Raw genomic sequence first — 25,216 nt, 5'->3', positions numbered from 1 at the left:
AAGACAAAAAAACCTGGGATAGGGGGAGAGCAGGATAGGGGGTTGGGAAGTTCCCTCCCAGTCCGCTCCTTAATTGGAGTCTTCCTGGGAGAAATCAGCACATCCTCCACCTCCTTGGAAAGGAGCAAGGAGGAGAATAGTGCACGATCAATGTCCATACTGCGATAGCAGAACTTGCCACTCTCATATGATAAATTTGAGACATTCCCAATGGAATTGGAGACTGAATTGTAAGATGGATGAGATATGGATACCACATTTGCCATGACCATGTCGGGGCTATGAGGATTACCTTCACTATGTCCTAGACAGTCCTGACAATGAGAGGAAGCAGCAGGTATGTGGAAATTACACGGACACTCCAGTCTAACACAAAAAGCATTGGGAGCTAATTTGTAGTTGCTCAGATGCATGGAGCAAACTTTGACCTCTGTTGACAGAGGTAAACAGGTCAATCACCAGTTTTCTCTAGTCACCGAACAAGTTCTCCATGACCTTTTCATCCAAGGACCACTCATGCAGTTGCAACACTCTGCTGAGGTGCTCCACCAATGTATTCTGGATTCCCAGAAGGTAGGTAACCTGGACATGGGTGTTATGGCTTGCCCGTGACCAGATTTGGAGGGAGCCTGTGCCTCACTGCTTGTTTAAGCAGAACATGGCCACTTAGTTGTTCATCTGGATTAAGATTCTTTTTCCTGAGAGAAGGTGCGAGAGAACCTTTAGAGCATAACAAATAGTGGTTATCTCCAGTTTCCGCCAGTAAAAAAAACAAAAACTGGTCATTCTCGTTTGTGTAATAGATCTTTTTTTAGCTGTAATTCCAGGTTTATGGACTAGCCTTCCGTTGGAATTGAGAGAAGAAGTAAATTTAGCAAAATTCCATAAAAAGTTAAGACATGGTTCTGTTGACAATTAGCTCCTTTTGTTATATAGATTTTGGGTCTGAAATTCATGCCAATTACAGAGTATCCTATCAATGATTGATAACTAATTTTCATTTGCTGTGGGGGGGGGGGGGAGGATGAATTAGATAGGGGTTGGGATCAAATATGTACTGTCAGGGGTTTTTTTTTTATTATTTTCATTTTATGATTATGTTTTAAATATGTGAATCTTGTATTTGGTTTGTTTGTTAACTTTGTTCTTCACTTTGGGCGATTGTTTCAATCTGTAAAGTGATTTACAAATACTGTTAAATAAAAAATAAATAAAAATAAAATACCTCACAGCTCCAGAAGGTAGATTTGCAGAGAACTCCCCTAAAGGATCATGATCCTTGGGTCCACACCACATTAGTGTGCACCCCCTCCCCTTGATGGAGGAGTCAGTAAATGAGGCCATTTGATGCAGTAGGATGTGCAGCAAAAAATGTACGTTAGACTGTCGGGATTTTTCCATCTCTGGGGGATAATGGTTGACTGAACTGGTCCCACTTCAGTCCCCATATGTACAGATAAATCAGAGGAACCACATGCACCAAAGCAGCCCTTTGTTAGAGAAGCACCAGGACTAGCTTTACTAATGCTCGGTCCTGCTGTAGAGTAGATTTTAGCAGGCCTATCAGGAATGTGGCTCTTTCGACAGGGAGAAACACTTTTTTCCTGAAGCAAGTCTATCCAGACCCCTGTGAACTGAATTTTGAAACAAAACCAGGTTGGACTTAGAGAAGTTGACCAAGAGGCTCAACAATTGGAAAAGTGACCAAGAAGCCCAGCAACGGGAAAAGTTATAAGGTCATTGAGGGACTCCAGAGCTCCTGTTGGAAATGGACCTATCACCAACCAATCGTCCAGCTATTGGATTATGCAGACTCCCCTGCTGATGAAGCTGAGCACCCACAACTGCAAAGCATTTTATGAACACCCTTGGGGCCACCCAGATGGCAAAAGGGACTCTAGTTTTTCATCATTTTTGATTGATAATCTCTAATTTTAGAAAAACAGAATGAATCCTTGCTCCGATTAAAACAGACTCTGATCAACAATAATTTGATTAATTAATAAACTTAATACTGTAATTTGTATAGTTGGCAGTTTCAATAAATAATTACTCCATATTTGTGGTACTTCATTTCCCCACCAGAGTTGGGGAGGTATGTCTTAAGGGCATCAAACTGGTCTTGGGCCTAGGCAGTGTCTGTTGCTGGGCCTTTTGCTGACATTTTTGATTTGCCAGCTCCTGCTGAAGAATGGATGGGGCTTGAAGGCAATGGGAAAAAAAAAAAAAAGAGTGGAAGAGATATCTTCAGAAAATTACTGGCATTGAACTGGGAGAGGCTGATCACCCATCACTGCTGCTGCTAAGGCCTGCAGGGAAGATTGATGCTCTTTTATCAGAGCCACGTCTACTGTACAAATTGTCCTTTCTACAGGGCACATCTTTATGTACATCTTCCCAAAGGCTACTCGTTCTCAACCACACGAGTATTCCAGCTCCTATAGAAGCAGCTGAAAGCTTCATTCACTGAGTATATCAGCTATTTCTCCACATCCACCACTACTCAGTGGAAATCTGCCTATTCTCTGACAGATGATCCAGTCAAACTTTTCAGCTTTGCATGAATTTGTTCAAATATTGAACCATGTACAGCTGATGAAATGCAATCCAGGAACTTATTATAGATCCTTTGACGACCTTTTATTCAAAACACATCCAATGCTTTTGAATCTTTCCCAGGAGTTGCATTAGTGTGATCACAAGTGCAGTTAGCACATTTCAAAGCAGATTCCACTACCACAGAAAGGTGCAGCACCTGGTATATCCTAAAATCTGGGGAGGCCTGACTATTGTGGGACTTTTTGGTTTCAGGTTATTTTATTTTTCCTGAGAATTCCAATGTTAGAACAAAAAAAGTAAGAAAATGACTTAACAAAACTGAAAAAAATAAAGTTGAACAGCAAGTTTGCGTACCACAAATGTTATTAATTTATTTAATAATACTTATATCCCACCAATGGTGAAGAAATCGTGCTAAGCAGGATATATCATCATAAAATTTCAAACTATCATAAAATACAGCTAATTAAAATCATACAAAATTTTTTAAAAATAAGATAAAAAATAAAATACCTGCATATCATGCCAATCACCAAGTTACAATGCGCTTTCTACAGGTTAAAAGCCTGCTTGAATAGATGAGCTTTTAAATGTTGTTTGCTGAAAGAGCAAATATCATCAATTGCTCGTAGACTCTCGGGAGACAGCAGGATGACTAGTCATGACATGTGGGTTAACAATCTGCCAACATTGAATACACCCTTCTCTCCAAGTTTGTAGAGCTTTTGCTGTATTCACAGTGTGCGAGAATTCCTGCACAGGCGCTGTCTCATGAGCCTCCTCACTTGATTTTAGAGCTAATTCTAACTAGGTAATCAACTCTCCAGTGAAGCGAGGGAGTATTCAACATGATTCCATTGACAAGCAGAGATGAATTAGCCATGACATGAGGGGAGTCCCAAGCTGAGGGTTGCAATGGAGCATTTACTAAAAAGGTACCAGGGCTTCCTGTAGAGAGAGAGTAGACCAGTGGATGAACAGGCTATGTAAAACTGCTTATCTGAATTTACTGTCATTCCTAAGAGATTGTCCAGACAGTAATGGGATGTAAAAAGTGTGCACTGCCAACCAAGTTGCAGCTTTGCAGATGTCTTAGAAAGGTACAGCTTGTAGATGAGCCACTGATACAGCCATGGTTCTAACTTGAGCTTCAATAGAGTAATCTGTAGGCCTGCTTGCATATAGCAGTGCACTATACAGTCTGCTAGCTACTTGGGACAATGTGCATTTGGCTACTGCTATGCCTAGACTGTTAGGAAACAAATAGTTGTGAGGCCTGAATATGAGGCAGAGTAATTGTTTTGTAATAAGCCAAGGCTCTTTTACAGTCTAAGATATGAAGGTCTTGTGGTCTCAGAATGTAGGTAACACAATAGCTTGATTAATATGGAAATGTGATCGTACTTTTAGTAGAAACTTTGGGTGTGTGCAGAGCACCACCCTATTGCAGAAGAATGGTATATAAGGGAGGATAATGAACCAGAGCTTGAAGCTCACAGACTTTTCTGGATGATATGACTGCTACAAAAGGAATATTACTTTCCATGTTAAAAACTTGAGAATCAGATATCAGTGGTTCAAATGGCAGCTTCATCAGTGGTACCAGAATCACATTTAGGTCCCATGGAACAGGTAGTTTTACAACTGGAGGTTTAGTATTCCATAAACCATTCATGAACTTGGATATTAATGGATGAGTGGATATTGGCTTACCTTCGATTTTGACATGGTAAGCTGTTATTGTATGACGATAAATTCCCTGAGCAGATAATTCAGTAACTGTTTGGGTTTGCGAGTGAATGGATCCAAGGAACTTTGACACTATATGGGGAACCATTTCCATTTAAATCCATAGCTTTCCTTGTTGATGGCTTCCTGAACCTGAATGACTGCTTATCTTGGTTTGTCAGACGAAATATTAACAGAACAAAGACTTTCACCACAAAGGACAATAAACGTTACTTCCCATCTTCTCTTCCTGGAGCAAAAATCGGACAGGGCAAACTTACAAATGACATTCATATTGTACCATTCAGAGACAGATAAAATCTTTAGCAGCATAAAAAAAAAAAAAGGCAGTCAACTTTTGATAGTTTCATGAGTTCAGCTGGAAAAAAAAGGAAAAAAAAAAAAAAGCGCATTTCAGAAATAAGAGACACCGAGGAAAGGAGAGATGTTTAGAAGAAAATCTGGAATAGCTCCTGTCAGTAGAAGACTGTTCACAGCATCAAATTTGTTGCAGGTATACTTTGTGGATGTAGTAAAAACACAAGACCAGAGTCACCCAAGCAGCTTCCCTGGCAAGATCTGCTAATAAAAACCCCAAATCGGTATCCTGCAGGCTCCCTTCCTGACAGGATCTGCTATACAAAGCACTTCATGTTACATTCATCCACTGAGTCAGCACAACTATAGATTCCAAGATAAACAGTGCTATTACTAATGCTAAATTATGCTCCAGAAAGCAATACAGCAAAAATAATATACAGAAATAATGAAGACAATAGTTGCAATAACATAGTACAAATACTTTTTTACGATTAGGAGGGCAGCAGCTGAAGGTTCGGGATTCTCTTTCTGTCCTTCTCCCTCCCATGCTTCTATATACCCTTTTCGTCTGCCCTTCTGAAAGTATATTTTCAGAAATGTATGCAGTTTCTCAAAACATGGTCCAGGGAGAGAAAATTAAGTTTTCCTCTTGTGACTAACTTTCTCTCACCACATCTGTTTTATTTCTTCCTTTCCCACACTTGTAGTGCAGTCACATGATACAGGGGTCAGTGGTGAGAACGCAGAGTCCAATGAGGCCTACCTTCTGAATACATCCTAAGCCAAGCTTGTTAGACTTAGGCCTTGTTAGACTTAAGCAATCCAATCACAGACCCTATGATGAAGATAATGACTGAGAAGGGGTCCTTGCTGCCTCTGAGAGGTATACTCCTGATATACATAATCCGATTGGCTGGACTCCACTATAATGGAAAGCTGTGGGCTAGACCACTTTGCAGGGAGAAGTTGGAAGGTATCTTCCTTATCCTTAGCTGCTAGAGGTATAAAGAAATCTTTCATCAACTTGGTCTAAGGGCAGACATGCCCTCTGGCTTGTCACGGGTAAAGGAACATTCTCTTCTGATATCAGAATGGAATCATACATATTATCTACTAGGTTCTATAGAATTTGTTTTGGAGGCTGGCTGTGAGAGGCACCAGAGAATACATGGGGATCTAGTGTTCCAGACAATCCTTGTGCCAGCAACTTTATTGGTGAAGCACCCTGGTAATTAGTGTGGTCCGGGGAAGCATATCCCCTTCTACCCCTGTCAAAATTCTTGTCATGCTGCATACAGCTGTGTTGGAAGCATTGGTGCATGATGTGCGAATGACTGAACAGCCTGTTCTGTTGGTCTAATTGTCACTGGCATCTAGATTTGATGCATTCCTTGCTCCGATGGCACCAATGTTCTACAGAATGCTGCAAGGAGTCCATTGATTGTGCAGATATTCTGTTTTTTTGGCACCAATTAGTTGCACTGATGGCTCTGCCAAGTGGCATTTTTCTTTGATGCACTTTTTATGCTTACTCAAAGATTTCAGCTTGTTCTGCCAAAGGGGGAGATATTTTGGAGGAGCTCCCTGCTCATCTCCATACCTGGGGAGGCAGACGAGGCTGTGCTCTGGAAATAGAACAGCAGCTTCTGAGTGATTTAGTTCCTCCATTTTATAGACCACCGAGGGAGCACAGGGACATCTGGCCACAATGATAACAGCTGGCCTGGCCATGGTTCAGTCGGACAAAGCAGAAACAAACTTCATGTCTATCACTGATGGACATATTTCTATCATATGGACAGTATTCAAAGCCAATTACTGTGGCCTTTTTCTTGTGAGACATCCTGAAGATATTTATTTTTTTTAAGTAGCACTGAAAAGTGATGTTTGGGCGCTGCTAACTTTGAAGAAATAAAGATATTAAGAAGAATACAGAAAATTAAAGAAAATAACAGAGAGAGAGGGTATGAATCCATGCTGCAGCTCATACAAAAAAATGACTGAATGACTCATGAGGCAACACCCACATAGGAATTCTTGCACATGCTCACTAGAGCAAGAGCCCTACGAATTGGGAGAGAAAGGTCCATTTAATGCTGCTGGATGACATCACCCCACGTCATGGCTAATTCAGCCCTGCTTATTGACAGAGAAAGTAATTTTTTCTCGTTATAACATTGAAATTCCCTGGAAAAAGAAAATTAACTGAAAATGAAGGTCCCTATCTATACTTTAGTTTGAGCTTTTGAGGCCACTGGAAAGCATGAAGTCTGTCTGCCACATCCTCAGTTGCACATCCTTGAGAAGCTTGTGCACTGGAATGGCTGCAGAGTCAACTGAGTGCTGAAGAAAGAAAGGGCACAAAGTTTTATTTATAAACTTTTTATACCGTCGTTTGGAACGAGCCATCACAATGGTTCACAAACATAATAAAATAATCAACTGTAAAACAAATAAAAGTACAATAATAACGATATTATGATTTTATTGTTGAAATTTAATACTAAGAACAAAGAGCACATGAAATATTAACAACCAGCCCTGCAATTCCTAAATAGAAGGTAAGATAATAAATAAAGTATAAAAACCAATAAATCACAAGTGATTATTAATAAATAAATCATAAAACTATAAATAGAATGGAATAAAGATGTCCAGTCTTGGGTTTTTTTCCCTTCCTAACACTGGACAGAGTTGGTTTTTTTTTTTTTTGCCAGCTTATCCAAAACTTGTGAATAGCAGAGGGGTATACTGAAGCAATTTAGGCAGGGGATCCAAAAGAATCCCCATAGAAACCTCCTCCCTCAACCACGGGCAAATTCAGAGCCAAGATCCTGACAATAAAGGTGACTGAGGAGACCCCTGCTGGTTTGAGGGTGGAAAAGTCTGGCAGGAATTCAGAATTAACTAAGCCTCCTTTTCTTTCTGATTCAATAAGGGACTCCCCTGAAGAAGGAAAATACACCACTTAAGCACAAGGACTCCCTCCCAATTTGGAAGTGCCTGAGAAGAGACATATTCCTATGAGGGTCCTCTAGGCAGCCCCACAGTCAGGCTGATACAGTAAAGTCCGCGGGAGAACGCCCGCTCTCCTGTGCACGCGATTCACTATTCAAATTAGGCCCGGCGGTAAAAACAGGCAAAAGGAGGTGCTAGGGCACAAGCACGTCCCTAGCGCCTCCATTTGGACCGGAGCGGCGGCTGTCAGCGGGTTTGGCAGCCGACGCTCAATTTTGCTGGCGTCTGATCTCGAGCCCGCTGACAGCCACGGGCTCGGAAACCGGAAAAATTGAGCGTCCGGTTTTCGACCTGACAGCCGCGGGCCAACTTCAAATTTTTTAATTTTTCTTTTTACTTTTGGAAACTTTTGGGACTTCCGACTTACTATCGCCATGATATTAAGTGGGAGGGTGCACAGAAAAGCAGTTTTTACTGCTTTTCTGTGCACTTTCCCGGTGCCCGAAGAAATTAGCGCCTACCTTTGGGTAGATGCTAATTTCTGAAAGCAAAATGTGCGGCTTGGCTGCACATTTTGTTTTCTGAATCGCGCGGGAATACCTAATAGGGCCATCAACATGCATTTGCATGTTGCGGGCGCTATTAGGTTCGGGGGGTTGGACGCGCATTTTCGGCCCCTTACTGAATAAGGGGTAACGCTAGCGCGTCGAAAACGCGAGTCCAATAGAGGGTTAACAGTGCGCTCCATCGGAGCGCATTGTACTGTATCGGCCCGAGTGTAGGAAAACTTCCTCCATCTTGGATAGGAGATGTTCCTAGCTTCCCCCCTTTGGTTTTCAGGGTTTAAGGAAACAGTTTTCACTAGCTGTAAAAGCTGGGCTCCCACTGGTTGAGGGACCCTCTGTGGCAGTTGAAGGAAAGACCTCTTCAGAGACCCAGATGGGCTCATCCTCACTAAGGGCTGCTGGGAGAGCCAAGGAGGAACTTAGCACTATGACAGCTCCAGCTGAGAGACCCTTCCTTGCCCGTTGTATTGAAGACTTCTGTCAAACGCCGCTGTTCCCTAGTTGGCGGCTGGCTAAACCTCCTTCTGTGCCATACCTTTAGCAGTAGATCTCTTGGGCTTATAGGTCACAGCACTCCACTCCAGTGCAAATGAAGGCGCCTTGGCACGATGTGCCTAGAAAGACTGAACGAACCACAGAATGTGTTCTCCATGCTGGGGCCTGGGTAAAACAGACTGCTCAGCACCATGGGAGTCTCAGGGCCATTGCCCCTCGTGGCCTATCTCCTAGCTCAGTGTTGAGGGCCCTGTTCTGGCAGAGCCCTGTGCTGATCTATTCTTCAGCTCCGAGAGAGAGCGACGGCCCTGAAGGGGTTTCCTAGTGCCATTTTGGTGCTCTTTTCGGCAAGGCAGGCTTCTGTGCTGCATGCATTCCCTAACCAGGAACTAGCGCCACAGGAGCAGGGGAGGCTGGGGAAGATTTCCTGTGCTTGCAGGAAGGAGGGGGGGGGGGGGGGAAAGAATTTCACCACCATCTCTTGTGACGAAAGTCAGATGTTTCACTCCTAGAAGAGGAATGGTTTCACTGCTCAGCCTTGAGCTAGGGCATTGGGCTCTTACCCATCCCGGCCTTCACCTTCCAGTTGCAATATTGCTGCGCCCTCAGACATCTAGCCACAACTGAAAAGTTGAGGGGCTGCCAAGGCCGCAGCAAAAAACAGAAAAGCAATGAGGTAAATAAGGTCAAAACTAAAAATTTTTTTTAGAGAGACTGGGCACATCCATGCAGTAGCTCAGGTGACGATGGACTGAGAACATCGTGAGGCAGTGTTCATATGCAGGATCTCTCACACATGCTCAGTGAAGTCTTTTCTGAACTCAGAGCTGGCTCAGTGTCCGTGCCATCAGATGTCACCCATGCACCATGGGTGATTCCTGCCTACTTCTTGACTGAAAAAAGAAATGACTTTCAAAACATACCTCTTACTCTTTACTTGTTTTAGGAACAGCTAATGTGTCTGGGCTATGCAGACATATTCCTGTACTTACATAACTGAACAAAGAGCCTGGACTGGCAGGAAACTGAAATGAGAGAGTCACAGAAATGTTTGCTAGAATGTGACCCTAAGTGCATCTGGAATTGGTAAGGGATGAGCTAGTGTGAATGAGGGAGGCCGTTGGAGGGGGTGATTGGAGGCCAGGGTTGACCTTAACTCAGCAGTCAGTGATGAAATATGCTAATCCTGATCTTCCCCACCCAAATATGTAACAAGAGGTGGTAATTCTCTCGCTTATAATCAGAAAGCTGAGCAACTGGCCTTCCTCATGTGATTCTGAAAGCATAATATATCAAAACATGGAGAAAAGAGCCAAGAAGAAACAGCAGAAAGACATAGGAAATACCAGAGCTGAAAACAGCTGCAAGGATCTTTTCTGTACAGCACATTCAGAGGAAAAAGAGGGCGCCCTGCGTTGCAAGTATGATTACTCTGGCTGCGTCTATCACTCCAATTAGAGAGAGGGAGAGAGTGGGGGACAGCAAGGGACAATACAATGTTTGCTGGGGTCCAGTTTCTCTCTCTCTGGCACCTTTTAAAAAGCAAAATATTTCTTCTGAAATGACTAGGTGGAAGCCGGCTATGCGATCCTGACATCTGTTGGGATTTCTTCACCACTTCATGCTGCCTGGAAATACAGTGACCTTGCAGCTCTACGTGAAAAAAAAAGGGAGAAGTTGAAACTGTCCTGGATTTACTTTCATTGTATGCATGTAATGAGCTTTTCAGGAAAAAATAAAAACAGAATTATCTTCATGCTTTCTAATGGGGTAAAACCAGGACTAGCTCAGCTTCTCTGCGGACACTAGATCATCCTATACTCAAGATCATAGTTTAAAACTTATAGAAACATAGAAATGACGGCAGAAGAAGACCAAACGGCCCATCCAGTCTGCCCAGCAAGCTTTCGCATTTTTTTTCTCTCTCTCACATACTTATCTGTTTCACTTGGCTCTTAGTAACCTTTTTTTTTTATTCTATTTCCTTTCCACCCCCGCCATTAATGTAGAGAAACTAAATGTTTTATTGAACCCAACTAAAAAGGTAAGCCGGGGATAAGTCAAGGTGGTATCTGGGGGGTCCTAGCATGTGGCACCGAGAACCCTGCTACGATGTTTCACATCCCCTTATTCCTTCTCTAATATTTTTACCTATTTCCCCTGCCAAAAAAAAAAAAAGTGGTACATTTTAAAAAGCTGCAATACAACTTCAATTACAGTAGATTGTGTCAACCCGAAACATTTTGCTCACCTCCCACATCCATCCTGTGCCCTTTTAGGGGGCCCCTAGTTTGATACCTAACCCAGACCACTTCTCGGGTTACTATTAGGCGCTGTAACAGCCTAATGTGGTTAGAGAGATGATTAGGGGATGGGCCTCCCACTGGCGGAGCCGTAATGGATACCCTTGGTCCTGAGGCTTTATAGCAGAGCTCGGACACAGGCTCTGGGGGCAGTACTATTTGGACATCAGAGAGAGGGTGGTCTTATTCCTAAATTGAATTTGGGACTACCTGGAGCCTCACAAACCCTCCGAGACCCCTCCTGGACAGGCCAAAGGGCTCCGCTGCTGCACTCTCCTCACGAGGTGCAGAGTGGCTGCTCTGGGACTATTTTGGGATTTTGAACATTTATTTAGAGGAGCCCTGCTGGAAGCCTGGGTCTGGGGAACCCTGAGCTGAAGACGCCCAGTGTTTAGGGAAGATCTGCCCCCTCCGTTTGAGCCTCAGTGAGGAAGCAGGTGTAGTGACCTGCTGCAGAGGATTTCCTGATCATCTAAGTTAGGGAAAGAAGATTTTGTTTTTACAACATCTGGGAGGAAGTGTGTTTCTGCCCCTCTTCCTGCCCATCCAGGGGACTGGCAAATCCTGCAGTCCGCCAAGGATTCCTACCACCTGGGATCCCACCAGAAGATTAATCTACTGTGAATAAAGATCCACATTAAAGGGAGGATCCCCCCATCCGGCATCTACCAGAGCCCTGAGGGATAGAGACATTAAATTCTGTGCCAAGATAGATTTCTGTGCCATCGGGAGGGGTTTCCCGTCCAGCCAGGGGGGGGGGGGGGGGGGACGACGACATGCCCAGAGGGACCACTGCACAATCTAATCCAGAAGGGTGGATGGATCCTTGGCTTAATAAACACTAATGCACAGATAGAGGAGAAAGGAGCTGTAATTGGAAAAAGTACAGAAGAAACTGAGCCAGTCAATGAAACTGATTCAGTAAAGATTTATTTAGGAAACTGCCTACGTGGTCCAAGTGTGGTTTGTTTGGCACATAATGCACAGCTCACAGTACAATGAGGGAAAGTCAGCCACCCAGTGGTACCAGAGAGGACTCCTTTCTACCCCTAGTCTGAAGGACCTACACCTTGGGATGGGAAGATGAGAAAAAGCTAGCCAGGGTCCCTGCCCCAAAGAGCTTATAGATAACTTTAAATGTTCCCCTCTGTATCCGATTCATACTCTAAGGAAGGGTTACAGATAAAAATACTACTATCTGAGACTACCAATGAAGGCTGGTCATCTCAACTATCTCTGCCGAGAAATTTATGGGCCGTAAGAGAACATAAAAACATTACTGTTTAGATCCTGAGATTTACACGAGTACTGGCCACTGATTCATTTTGGTCAGACTATACAAGTAACTGTTGGATCCTTAGCCTGTCATGCTGGCTGAAAGAATACTAGGCCCAAGCATTTTCCAGACTATATCATGTTTTGTCCCCCCCCCCCCCCCAAGCTACCTACAACCAAAAACTAAAGTTAAAAGCCTCTCAAAGCACCAAGTTATTCCTGGAGAAACTCTACAAAACTTTGCATACAGTCATCAAAATAATTAACCTCAATCATTATCCAAGTAGCAATTAATTTAAACTTCAAAATAACATTTTTTTTTAATCTGAGGTAGAACTTTAACAATTTGATGCAAACTTCCCCCTAGAGCAGAGGTGCTCAAACCAGTCCTATGAGGCCCCCCCCCCCCCCCCCCCAGATGGTCAGGTTTTAAGCATATCCCTACTGAATATGCATGAGATTTGCACGCTCTACCTCCTGTGTATGCAAATCTCTCTCATGCATATTCATTAGGTATATCCTGACAACCCGACTGGCTGAGGGAGCCCGTAGGACCGGTTTGAGCACCCCTTGCTCTAGAGCAGCCATTCTCAGCCGGTGTGTCCCGGCACACCAGTGTGTCCCCAAGCACCAGCAGGTGTCCCCCGCACTCCCACTGGCCTGGTTGCTCTTCTTTTGCTCTCCTTTCACCCCAGCGAGACAGGCAGACATCTTTCCATTGCTGCCATTGCCACCTGGGCTGTCAGTACGTTCAAACCTGGATGGGAACGGCTATTGCCCCTGATAGTAGAGGGAGTTTGTGTTGCTGTAACTGAGGTGACACTAGAATATCTTTTTTGGATAGTGAGTTGGTCAGGGAATGTCCTAGCTCTGTTCTGCACCCATTGTTGGGGGTCGGGGTGGTTCTGTGGATGCAGAGTGCATGTTTACATTTAGCCCCGTGATAGACATGTGTTCATTGTGTGTCATGCATGTGAGAACCATCTGACAGGTGTGTTCCAACAGAAAAAAGGCTGAGAACCACTGCTCTAGAGGACAGTAATAGTGCAACTTAACTATGACTCCTGCTTTTAGGGGATTTTATTTTAGCAGTCCCTAGAGTGCAAGGGCAGCACAGACTTCTTGTAGCTGCCAATATTTGCAGCGACATAGTTGTTGTGCCAGCAGTTCTTCTTGGGCTGTGCAAACTGCCAAACTAAAAATTCCCCACAACCATATGCCCTATCCAGAAGGCAGATCGCTCTTTCCTCAGCTCACTACCTTCCACCCACAACAGTCTTACCCCTTCATCCCCCAAGCTCATCCTTCAAATTTTTTTTGTCCCCCCCCCCCCCCTTTCCCATATATTCTCTTTCCTACCAACTGGGTCCTTTCCAGCTCATCTGTCCTGCAAATGTCCCTCCTCGCCCATCCTCAAAACTTCATCCCCAGTCTCGCCGCCCCCCCCCCCTCACCTGCCTCCATCAGCCCTTCCTCCTGTCCCTTTCTCTCCTGCTCACTGCTGTGAGCACTGTCTAAGAACAGCAGCAGATCATCTTCCTGCCCCTGTGGCTCTTAATTGCAGGAAGGGGCATTTGCACGAGTTCACTCCTGCAATGTGACAACAGACAGCTGGCAGAAAGAAGAGGTGCAGGTGTAGTTGTCCGACATCTGTGGTGCTGCAAGCTTACAGATTTACAGATGGGGGGGGGGGGAGCGGGGGGAACTAGTGCTTCATCATCCTGCACTGTGCAGCTCTCAGACAGCTTGAGCTGCATGGTGTTCGCGTTCCCGCACTGTTCGAGACACTACTAGTATAGGATTTTGAGAAGTGTGGTGCTCTCGCTGTTGGAAAGCCTCACAGAGCAGATGTCACCATTTTCTCCTCTTACCTGCAGGGCCACTTCCTCTTTCTGCTCTCTAGGTTGTCACACTTGGGGAGTTCATTCCTGCAAATAATGCGTGGGAAAAGAAATTCTGCATTGTGCAGATTTTCCCCAGGAGAACTGCGTACACATACTGCATTAATCAGAATTTTTATTAGCACCCAGAATTGTGGCTGTAGAGTTTGGGGGGGGGGGGCGGGGGGGGAAGAACAAATGCCAAATATAATGGATTATATAGCTAAGATTCAGGAAATGCTTGCTTTTCAAAACAGCCATGTCCACTAGAGAAAATATGAAAACTATGCAACCATATGGTCACCATTTGTGCATATGGTAAAATGCTTTTGAATTGGTAGCTAAACCAGTCAATCTAAAATTGCTTAATTCAGTGTAAAATACCCTTTCACAACGGCTAAAGCATTTATTTTTTATGGACGTGAAAGAAAATCACTTCTTAGGATGTTATAAAAAAGATACACATTTTATTTCCACTTCGTTTTTATCAAATTATAAGGTGAATACATGGAGATAAATCTTGGTAATTGATCTTGATGCCTTCAATTCATAGATGAGCTGGAGTGTAAATATCTAGAAGCTATTTTAGATCACCTAACTTGTAATAAAACAAATAAAAGTAAAAAAAAAAAATAAAAAAAAATTATACACAAATACATACATGGCTGAATTACAGCTCTAAAATCCAAGGCTTCATCGAAATACTGGCACCCAATTACAGACCTGAGACAGAAGGCTTACGAAAACATTACCAGGCCGATGCAATATTGGTGCGTGTTAAACGGGCGCTCACGATTGAGTGCCCGCTCCCTTAATGTGCGTCGATCCAACTCTCTGGGGCACCCAATGCAAAATGCAAATGGGCTGCCGTGGGGAAAAAGGAGGCGCTAGGGGAAATTGTGCGCCCCAGCGCCTCCTCTGCAGCGGGCGTCCAGGACAGGTGGCTGTCAGTGGGTCCATTTTCCTAACCTGTGCACAGCCACAGGTTAGGAAAATGGACGCTCAATAATATCGCCACGATATTAAGTTAGAAGAAGTACAGAAAAGCAGTAGTTTGCTTTTTGTACAGTTTTTGGGTCCTCCAAAAATAACGGCTGCTTAGGGCAGGCGTTAATTTTGCCGAATAAAAATGTGCACGTCAGACGCACATTTTTTTGGCATTGAGAGGAATAGATAATAGCCTCATCAACATGCATTTACACGTGATGAGCGCTATTATCTATGTGCGTGATTGGATGCATGTTTTGGACAAGCTAACCCCTGTTTTGCATTGGGGGTTACAGACGCACATCCGAAACGCGTGTCCAATCACGCATTGAGCTGTGCGCTGCAACCAGCACACGGTACTGCATCGGCTTGTAGGATTCGTTTGCTGTCCTGGGCTGCAAGAAGAGATACCATCCCTACCCTAGGTGCCAGGCTAGAAATGAACGAGTTAGTCAAAGGGAGCAGGGAGAAACAAGTTTAGCAGTCCACAAGCACTGATCCACAACAGAGTGCCAACAAACCAGAAGGTGCTGAGCCTTACGGCCAACAGAGGTCCAAAACACCCACCAGCAAGGAACAACTTCATAGGCCAAGGCTTCTGCCGCAGCTATGATGGTTCTATGTTTTGGTTAATGCAATGGTTTATTTTATTTTTTTGTTAACTGTAATCCACTTTTCCCAGCAATAGATCAGAATGGCCTATAAGAACTGTAAATAAATACCCTCTTCCTATATTCAAGTGATACAAGATACAGCCTTGCTTTTAGGGAGACACACAGGAAAGAAGAAGAAGAATGGAAGGCAAAGTAAATTTAAATTTCCTCCAAATACTGCCAGTCTCCTAGAAACCTGACAAAACCAATTAGAATGAGGGAACAAACACTCAAAAGAACAAATAGAAGAATGTGTGAGTTTAACAGGGGAGTGGTATCAGAAATCAATTTGCTGGAAGTCAAATCCACTGTCTTGAGCCTCGGTTACCAGCTTATCTCAAGTCATATTTTGCTCCACAAAACCTCCAAAAACAAGAACTGGTACTTATTTGAAAAGACTGCTGGGCTCCATAAGACAACAGCTCTCATATCAAAATGCTTGCACCAACAATTGCCAGATTATATATGGAACCCAGCAGATTTTTTAGATAAGTACCAGGGTGAACGAGTCTGTCTAAAGCCCATTGAGGACACACGTCAGGAGATTTGACTCCTAGTAAATTGATTTCTGATACCACTACCCTTGTTAAATTGATATACTCTTGAGTCTTTTTATATTTGTTCTTTTGTTTGTTTCCTCCCTCGAACTGGTTGTATTAACCTTCAATGGCAAGGGGTCCTGCTAGTTTATATTTTGTGGTTATCCCAGAAATCTGAGACAAATTGTCTCCATGAGGTGAGGGAATTTCCACATACAGTTGTGCCTTTTGGCCAGGGAGCTGCGAAGAGTTTATTCTAACACACACACAAAAAAAAAAATGCATGGCAAAATAAAAGTAAGGTAAGTGAACTACTGCTTTTGGAGATACAGGTTCCCAGCTTGATTCTTGGCATAAACAAATTCATTAGTCATTTCCTGACAGTCAGATGCAATCTCTCTTCCACTGGCTAGGCAGTTGTACAAACTAGATTCTTCCAATATAAGACTGCTTTTTTTTTTTTTTTTTTTTTTTAATCTATTGCTTTCTTTTTGGGTCTTATTTCTCTGTCTCTGTATTCTAATATATTTAATTTCTTATCATTTGCACAGGAAAAAAAGAATCCTTTATTGGAGTTGATGCAAGACATGTTAAAAATAAAATGCATAAAGCTTCTTTTGTATTGAAAACGCCATTATCTGAACAAGTATTTTGCTTTCCCCCCCCATTGACACCAACAAAACCACTGCCGCTCCTTGTGATCTTGGGCAAGACACTTCACCCTCCATTGCCTCAGATACAAACTCAGATTGCGAGTCCTGTGGGGACAGGGAAATAACCATAGTACCTGAATGTAATCCGCTTTGACGTGGTTAAAAGGTGGAATATAAATAAAATAAAATGTAATATATATATGCCCCCGGGACAGTTTTCCCATCAGCGTAACAGTCATTTCAAATGTTTGGTTCTCCCTTCTGCTGCTTCATGTTGGACTTGCCTCCCGGGCTCTGCAATTCAATTACCATTTCCATCATAATTGGGGTAAAGATTTTTTTAATTTTTTTTTAAAAAGGGGAAAAAAAAAAGGTTAAGAAATGACACAGACAGAAGCAAAAATTAAAAAAAAAAAAGACGAGGATGAAAAGATAGGAGAAACAACTAGAAAGTTCCATTTCTCATATAACACCAAAATTGACAAAACACGACATGTTCAAAGGAAACACAGCAGCTCACTTTACAAAAGAAATAAAGATTTTTTCAAAAACTATTTTGGATAAAATAAATGGGATACAGACACCCAAATAAAACTAACATTAGTCACACATGGCCAGCGCAGGGATGCATTCAGTAGCAACAAGTTTCCCCGGCTTTAAATTGTAGGATAGCCAAAACCAATTTCCGGCACTTAGGGCGAGGGCTTCCCAAACCTGTCCTGGGGACCCCACAGCCAATTGCGTTGTTAGTACAGCCACAATGAATATGCACAAGACAAATCTGCATGTCGTGGAGACTCCATATAAGCACATTCATTGTGGATAACCTGAAAAGCCAACTGGCTGTGGAGTCCCCAGGACAGGTTTGGGAAGCCTCGATAGACCCCCAATGTCCTTGTGACCCCAAAAGCTACTGCGGATACAAATGAATGTACTGGTGGCTTATACATACTGACTAGATAAGAACAGTACATTCTATCGGTGATCTCTACTCTATATTTTGCCCAAATTTTAAGGTTTTCAACTTCTATTTAATTAACCATAAAAAACACTTCTAAATCTTAAGCTAATGCCATAATCCTCTGCCTCTTCAAAATTTAACCTTACTGAAGTATAAGATCAGCCTTGAGACTAACGCCCCAAACTCAAAGCTCATCACTGAGACCAATAACTCAAATTCACCATAGAAAGCTTCCCTATGCATTCCTTGAAGTCCCGATTTCAAAGACCCCAAATTCATCTCAAATGCCTCGTACCTCCTTCTTGATACAAAAACTAAAGGTAGATCGGAATTATGACCATTGTTGCTCCATTTCATTTCCTATGCAACAAGCTCAGAGGGGAAACATCTTAAATCGTATTCACATGAAAAGGTGGCAGTTCCAAGCAGTTGGGTCCCTGTGAAACAGCACAACCTGTTCCTAAACTCAGCAAAGATCCAGCTGGCAAATGAGCTCTGCCTTTACCGCTGCTTTCCTACTTCAGAAATGCCCCACCTATACCGGACTACTGAGACACTCATTACAGAGCAGAACACTAGAATCTGCTATATAATATACACACATTATAACATAGGGATTTGCTCTGGATCCTCAGATCAGAAATTAGAATGTCTTCCGTAATAGAGATGTGTGATGTAAGGAAAGCTAGTTCACAAGAAACAGCAGGCAGATTTCTTTGTTGTGCTGGTACGCCATTTTCAGGACCCCTAAATCAAGACAAGCCACAACCAAGACTTGTCCGCAACTGACAAAACATTCATTGAAAACTGCATGCTCTTGGGTACTCACAAGGATTAAGAGGGATCCAGCATGCAGAAGCAGAGCCCTCCCTATGTAGTAGATCACGTTTCTCTCCCCCCTAGTTGTTTTCAGAATTGATTGATGGGAGCAGCAGCCCTGGTCTCAGAGGTCATGGTTTAACGCTTTCCTTGCTGGAAAAAGAAGACTGCAGGTTCATGAGCGGTCTTGCATATATTTCAATGTCTGTCGTAGCTGTATCGCCCAAGGTCAAGCAAAGGATCTGGCTGCTGATTTCAGACTGCAGCTCCTCCTACCACAGCTGCCGACAGCAGATAAACGCCCGCCTCCCCCACTCCCTTCTCCTTTGCTAATCTGTGTATCAGCAGCAGAAAGCTTACTTCCATAGGATCTGTCCTCTTAGCAGTGCAATTATCATGGATCCTTGCATGTCATTTTCTGCTGTTTCCAAGACTCATTAGCCTTTTGATTGCAGTATAGAAATGCAAACAATGCCCTGGGAAAAGCTATGAACTACCCAACTGTGAGTAGCATTATTACACTACAGAACCTGATTTCTACCAGTTGTTTGCATATTTTGGCAGATCCATCAAATAGTAGCACTGCCAGCCAAAGCTAATCATCTCTTTTGGGTCTCACTGGCTCACTCTCTCCATATGCATTTTGTTCCAAACATATGTTTAACCTTTTAATCCTAACATGAAAGCTATTGTTCAATAATGTATATTAGGGATGTGCAGAGCAAAATTTTATGTTCATATTTTTTATGTCCGAAAGGGGGTCCCACTTGCGGCCAATATGGACATAAAAAAAATCCAATGAGTTGGGTATATGTACATATGTGCAAAAAAAAAATTTAAACCCCCTCACCCTCCTTAATCCCCCCCCCCAGACTTACCACAACTCCCTGGTGATCGAGCGAGGAGTGAGGACGTCATTTCTGCAATCCTTGGCGAGAAGCATGTGACGTCGGTGGCACGTCGAGTGACGCGGCGTCACGTGATTCCCAGCTCGTTCGCGCCGGACGGCTCGTTCGGCCCAAAAAGAACTTTTGGCCAGCTTGGGGGGGCCTCCTGACCCCCCCAAGCTGGCCAAAAGTTCTTTTTGGGCCGAACGAGCCGTCCGGCGCGAACTCGCCGGGAATCACGTGGCGCCGCGTCACTGACGCGACGTCACGTGATTCCCGGCAAGTTCGCGCCGGACGGCTTGTTCGGCCCAAAAAGAACTTTTGGCCAGCTTGGGGGGGCCTCCTGACCCCCCCAAGCTGGCCAAAAGTTCTTTTTGGGCCGAACGAGCCGTCCGGCGCAAACTCGCCGGGAATCACGTGGCGCCGCGTCACTCAGACGCGACGTCACGTGATTCCCGGCAAGTTTGCGCCGGACGGCTCGTTCGGCGCGAACGAGCCGGGAATCACGTGACGCCGGCGTCACTCGACGTGCCGCCGACGTCACATGCTTCTCGCCAAGGATTGCAGAAATGGCGTCCTCACTCCTCGCTCCATCACCAGGGAGTTGTGGTAAGGCGGGGGGGGGGGATTAAGGAGGGTGAGGGGGTTTATATTTTTATTTTGGCTCAACAATCGCGATTTCCCACATATCGAACATATCTATGTTCGATATGTGGGAAATCCAATCGTTTATGTCGAATCAATTTTTTAAGTAAAAAAAAAATATGAGTTGCGTTTTACTAATGCGGTCAATCCGAATGCACACCCCTAATGTATATGTTCCTCATGCTATCATGCACTTGCCTACATAACTTACATAGTTCCGCCACAATGTATGTTGATTCTCCGTTATTGCTGATGGACAGATCAGGGGTTAAGCAACACATGGAAGTCCATTACTTTAGATGGGAATGCCAACTGATAATTTAGAGCAGGGCTTCCCAAATCTGTCCTGGGGAACTCTTAGCCAGTCAGGTTTTCTGGATATCCATAATGAATATGCATGAGGTAAATTAGCATATACTGTCTCTGTTGTATTTGATGGTCCACGAGTTTCCCCCGCGAACCACCGCACTTACCCCTCAGGCTAAGCCTCAATCGACATTCCCTGATGATGCTGGCCTTTCCCCCTCTCTTGCGCAGCGTGACATGCCTTGTCGAGCAGGAAACTGCCAATTCTTGGGCCTCCTCTAGGTGCACATGCACCCGGTATCATGCCATTTAAAAGGCCCACGGTGGGAAAAGCCCTGCGTGCCCCTTGATGACCTCATACCAGTAGGCCTATATAAGGCCCTCCTGTTCATCTCATCCTTGCCTCGACAACAGGTCTTCCTATTGTTTAGTAGTGCGAGTTGCTTCTGCATTCTTCATCTTCAGTTCCTGTGATCTTTGTCTTCAGTTCCAGCATCCTTGTCTACAGTTCTTCAGTTATCTTCATCTCCTTGCTACCTGCCTATTCTTATTTTCATCCTCCTGCCCTGCCTATCTGTCCATCCTTCCCTTCAGACAGATACTCTTGTGCTGACCTTGGCCTGACTTCTGGATTCTCTTGACTGCTGCCTGCCACTGACCAGTGCCTGTCCCTGGATTCTTCTGACTGCTGACCGCCACCGACAACTGCCTGCTACTGGACTCTCCTGACATGTCCACTCCGACCCAGCAACATCGACAGATCTCTCCTCCATCAGCAGAGACCCCCGCCTAAGACCTGCTAGCCCTGGCACCCAAAGGCTCAACCCAAGGGAATGTGGGCTGGTAAAGGAGAAGCTCCAGTTGGGCCTCTGCCTCATCTGGCTCTGCCTGCCAATGGTGGGGACCTACAGGGCTCCTCCCTGCAGGTTGCATCAAGTCTACCTTGGCCTAAGGGTCCACAAATCCAACAGTCTCCAGTGTATGCAAATGTAGTAGGATCTGTGTTTGGTTGTTTAACTTCAGCGAGGAGCTATGGTTTGCCTGAGTTTGTCTGGTGGTGGGGAAGATTCACTTCCTGGACCAGTCAGTAAGTTCAGTCCTCATGACCCCATGATTCACTTGGGTGATGCTGTGAAAGGGCAGGAAAAACCACAAAAGACCAAGGAAGAGAAAAGAAAAAATAATATCCAGTACCAGTCATTCAACTCACTGTCTATTCACCACTGAATAGCAGGAGAAAAATAAAATAGTCTTGAATCCAAGTAGTGTTCAAAATTTAAAAAAAACTTTATTTGAACTTAAAAATAAAGATCCAAGCAAGAATAGTGAACATGAGAAACAACATCACAAATAGACAGTCAGGGTCAAAAAAATTATAGTCTCCTTGTCCATTTTGTTCCTCCTAGTTGGTCTTCTTTCTTCTGCAACACCACTCATTCTCTACAATCCCCACCCCTTGAAGGGTAGGGTAACTGGAATGCAACTCTAGCATCAACTGAGGAAAGGTGATAAAAATCCCAAGTTCAAACATAGAGGGTTATTTTCCAAGGTGCGTTATGGGTTTTTTGCTTGATTCAAGCTAGGTTGAGAGAACATTGCACAAATGTCATCTTTGGGCCAATTTCCTCACTCCAAAGGACATCAAATCTTCATAAGAGTGCACTGTTCTGTTCATACGTCTCACTCTGAATGTCAAAGTGGCCCTTAACCCCTACACTAATATATGTAAGGGCGCCGCCCAAAGGTTTTTGTTCATTGTGAACCGATGCGATGTGCGAACGGCCATCGATATATAAGAGAGTTTAAATAAATAAATAAATAAATAAATAAATAAATAAATAATACCTAAACCTCACCTCGAGTAATTAGGTGGGCCTCATATAGAGATATAAATACAGTACCTAACTACTATGAGGTCCCTACAGTTAGTCTCTCGTTCTCTCTCTCTCTCTCTCTCTCTCATATGTGGAAAACATGCCCCTCTTTCTAACTTTGCAAAGCTCTAGTAATGGCCTCAACAAAGATATTCTATAAGCACAAGACCAGGAACCTAATGCTTTCATTTATCTATATCAACATCTACTTATTTATCAGTTCTGTGGCACAAAGTAGCCTTGGCCAGGGTGAGCAAGTTTTTGGAGCCGCAGCCCCCCCTTCCATTCATGCAATTGGTTGGAGCCCTCCAAGATGGGTTTTATTTGTATACACACACACAGATGAAGGGTATTCACCAGGCAGCCACACTGCCAACTACTGATCCAAAGCCCCCATTTTGTTTCTCTCCAAGTTGCTGAAAGGTTATAAACTCACACATACATAGAGAAACAGACACCCCACACCCAGACCAGCAGAGAGTAAAACAGACATCCAGACATAGACAGACACACATACAGACCAACATTGTTACCCCATATCCAGGGTTGCCAACCAGCTCCAGATTTTCAGGACAGGTTGATCCAGTCCTGGTTTTACTCCCCCTGCACGCAGGTACTTATAGTCCAGATTTGGGGAGGGGAGGAGGAGGTTCCCCTACCCCCTCCCTTTTTGTTTGTATGTTCTTGGGGCCAAAATACTCCTGTGCAACCAATAGGCCAGGCAGCAACAATGGTGATAACAAGAAAAGCGCTGAGGGTTAAATCCGTGGACATTAGTTGGTGTAGCTGTGCTCTCAGTTCTCCTGGCACTCGCATTGATATTCAAGGGAACCTAACTGAGTAAGGATTCATCTTAATGAAGACTAACCTTTCTATCTACTCTTCTCGCAATTGGCACCAATGTGGATACATAATATCCCCTGCCATTGAATACCCATTCACTAGGCTTTCTGGTTGGTGGTCAGGAAAAAAAAAAATGACCAAACTGCAATCATGTATGCCCAATATGTCAAGTGATCTGTTTCTGTGATCTTAGAGGGTTTTGCAAGGTACTGTTTAACTGAGGTTTGTGCATGGGGTCTCCTTTGGGATGGGATGCTGCTGTCTGCTGCCAACTGCTGAAACTATGGCCCATCCTATGGTGTCCTTGGTGGGCAGGAGGTAAAGAGGGAAGGAAGTAATAGCTGACAGGGTGCTGTTGATGCTGATAGCACTACAGAGGATGCACACTCTTTTCCTCTGCTGCATACCCACTGCCTCTTGCGTTCACACTCCTGTCCCCTAGCTACCAGCTTCTCCTTCCAGTAGGTCAGGGTATTGGAGTGGAAGATGCTACTCCCTTGTTGTCTATGCCAGACCAGACCTCCTGCCAGCAGATGGAGACAGAGAAAAACAAAGTTCAAAGCTGACCACTCCCCTTATAAAGATCTGGTGCTTCCATCAGCTCTTCAGTATTTCTTTGTCTTTGGTCATTCACAGGTTTTGGGCTCTGTCTATCTTCCTTAAAAGAGGTCAGGGATGTAGTACTATTTATTCCAGGTTTCCTAGAGAGGCAGTGACTACTCCTATTCTGGTGGTCCCCATGGAGAATGGCAGACCTTTTGCAAGCTCTTTCTCTTTGGATGCGGACATTAGTGATGTCATAATGGAGAGTCCTAGTCCATGATGTAAATTTCAAGGTGGGAACGGCCTAATGCAGTGAAACAGGAGAGCAAGAACTATGGGGAAGATGTCTCTATGCCATCTATACTGGTAAGGTTTGGGGGTTATTCATGTTTACCACTTAGCAAGTCTGCATAAAAAGTGTGAATACAAAAATGGTTCCAGAATTTGATTCAGGACCTTTTGCATCTATATTTAACCACATATTTCTATTCATTTCTAGACGATAACTTTGTGTCCATTTTATTCTTAAGTGTGCCAATCAAGAGCAAAGCCAACTTTGGTTTTGAATATGATTATTTATTCTATAATCTGTCACTAGGAGAAACTGGAGTAGAGCAAGGCTTTTTTTCTTTGAGAACCTTTTGTGATCCTTTCATAAACTGAATGTACTTAATGAATGCTTGACAGAGAAATCCTTAGCACTTTAGAAAATGTATTTTTTTTCAGTCCTAACATTGTTATGTCCTGCAGACAGAGCATTACTTGAGAGATTACAGCTTTTTGCATTAGATGCAAGGATTTTATGGCTTCTATCTGCTAATGGCCCCTTAAAGTGAGCTTTTTAATGAATAAAAATGACTTTATTTAGTCTGGACAGTAAACACTGGCTGAAGGAGCAGTTTGGTGAAGGATAAAGCTATCCTTACTGTCAGGGCATGCACTGCACTGGGGGAGGTGAGTTTTCCTGCAGTTAACATTCAGTGTTGGATAATATCACAGCAAGATTCCTGTTCTTCTGTGCAAATAGTCTGACAGGGGATAAAGCTTCAGATACAATAGTGAGACAATATATAATGGGCTAGAGAGTTAGAAGAGTTGAATTAACCTTACAGACAGGAAGACATAGTTACTTAGACAGGTGTATACATGTGTCATTTTCACACCCTCAGCAAACTTCACTCATCTGCTGCTGTCTAGGACAAACTGCAAAGGTATAAATGTTTTAGGGCTTATACAATAATATTTACAGGCTGATGCAGAAAGTTGTGTTCAGTCGAACACACCTTTCTGCCTGCATTTGTATACGCAATTTCTGTGCACAAAACATACTGTTAATGCAGCGAGGAGTTCTGCATGCAGAAAATGTACATTCCTAAACAGGAGTTCTGCCTAGCGTCCCTGGCATGGAAATCCCATGCAAA

General features: G+C 43.8%; 1 protein-coding gene across 18 annotated transcripts in view; it reads right to left on the bottom strand.

Moving 5' to 3' along the window:
* The window catches only part of MICAL3 (microtubule associated monooxygenase, calponin and LIM domain containing 3), a 756,715-nt gene extending 737,755 nt beyond the window's left edge, over nt 1–18,960 (bottom strand). For all 18 annotated transcript variants that reach the window (XM_029599822.1, XM_029599821.1, XM_029599828.1 and 15 more), the window contains exon 1: nt 18,708–18,960. The gene's annotated coding sequence lies outside the window, so the exon portion shown is untranslated. The remainder of the gene's footprint in view (nt 1–18,707) is intronic.
* Nucleotides 18,961–25,216: the final 6,256 nt, after the last annotated feature.

This window comes from Rhinatrema bivittatum, chromosome 4 (assembly GCF_901001135.1).
Source record: "Rhinatrema bivittatum chromosome 4, aRhiBiv1.1, whole genome shotgun sequence".
Lineage (NCBI taxonomy): Eukaryota > Metazoa > Chordata > Amphibia > Gymnophiona > Rhinatrematidae > Rhinatrema > Rhinatrema bivittatum.
Note: the sequence above shows the minus strand (reverse complement) of the source record. Positions and strands in the feature narration are given on the sequence as shown.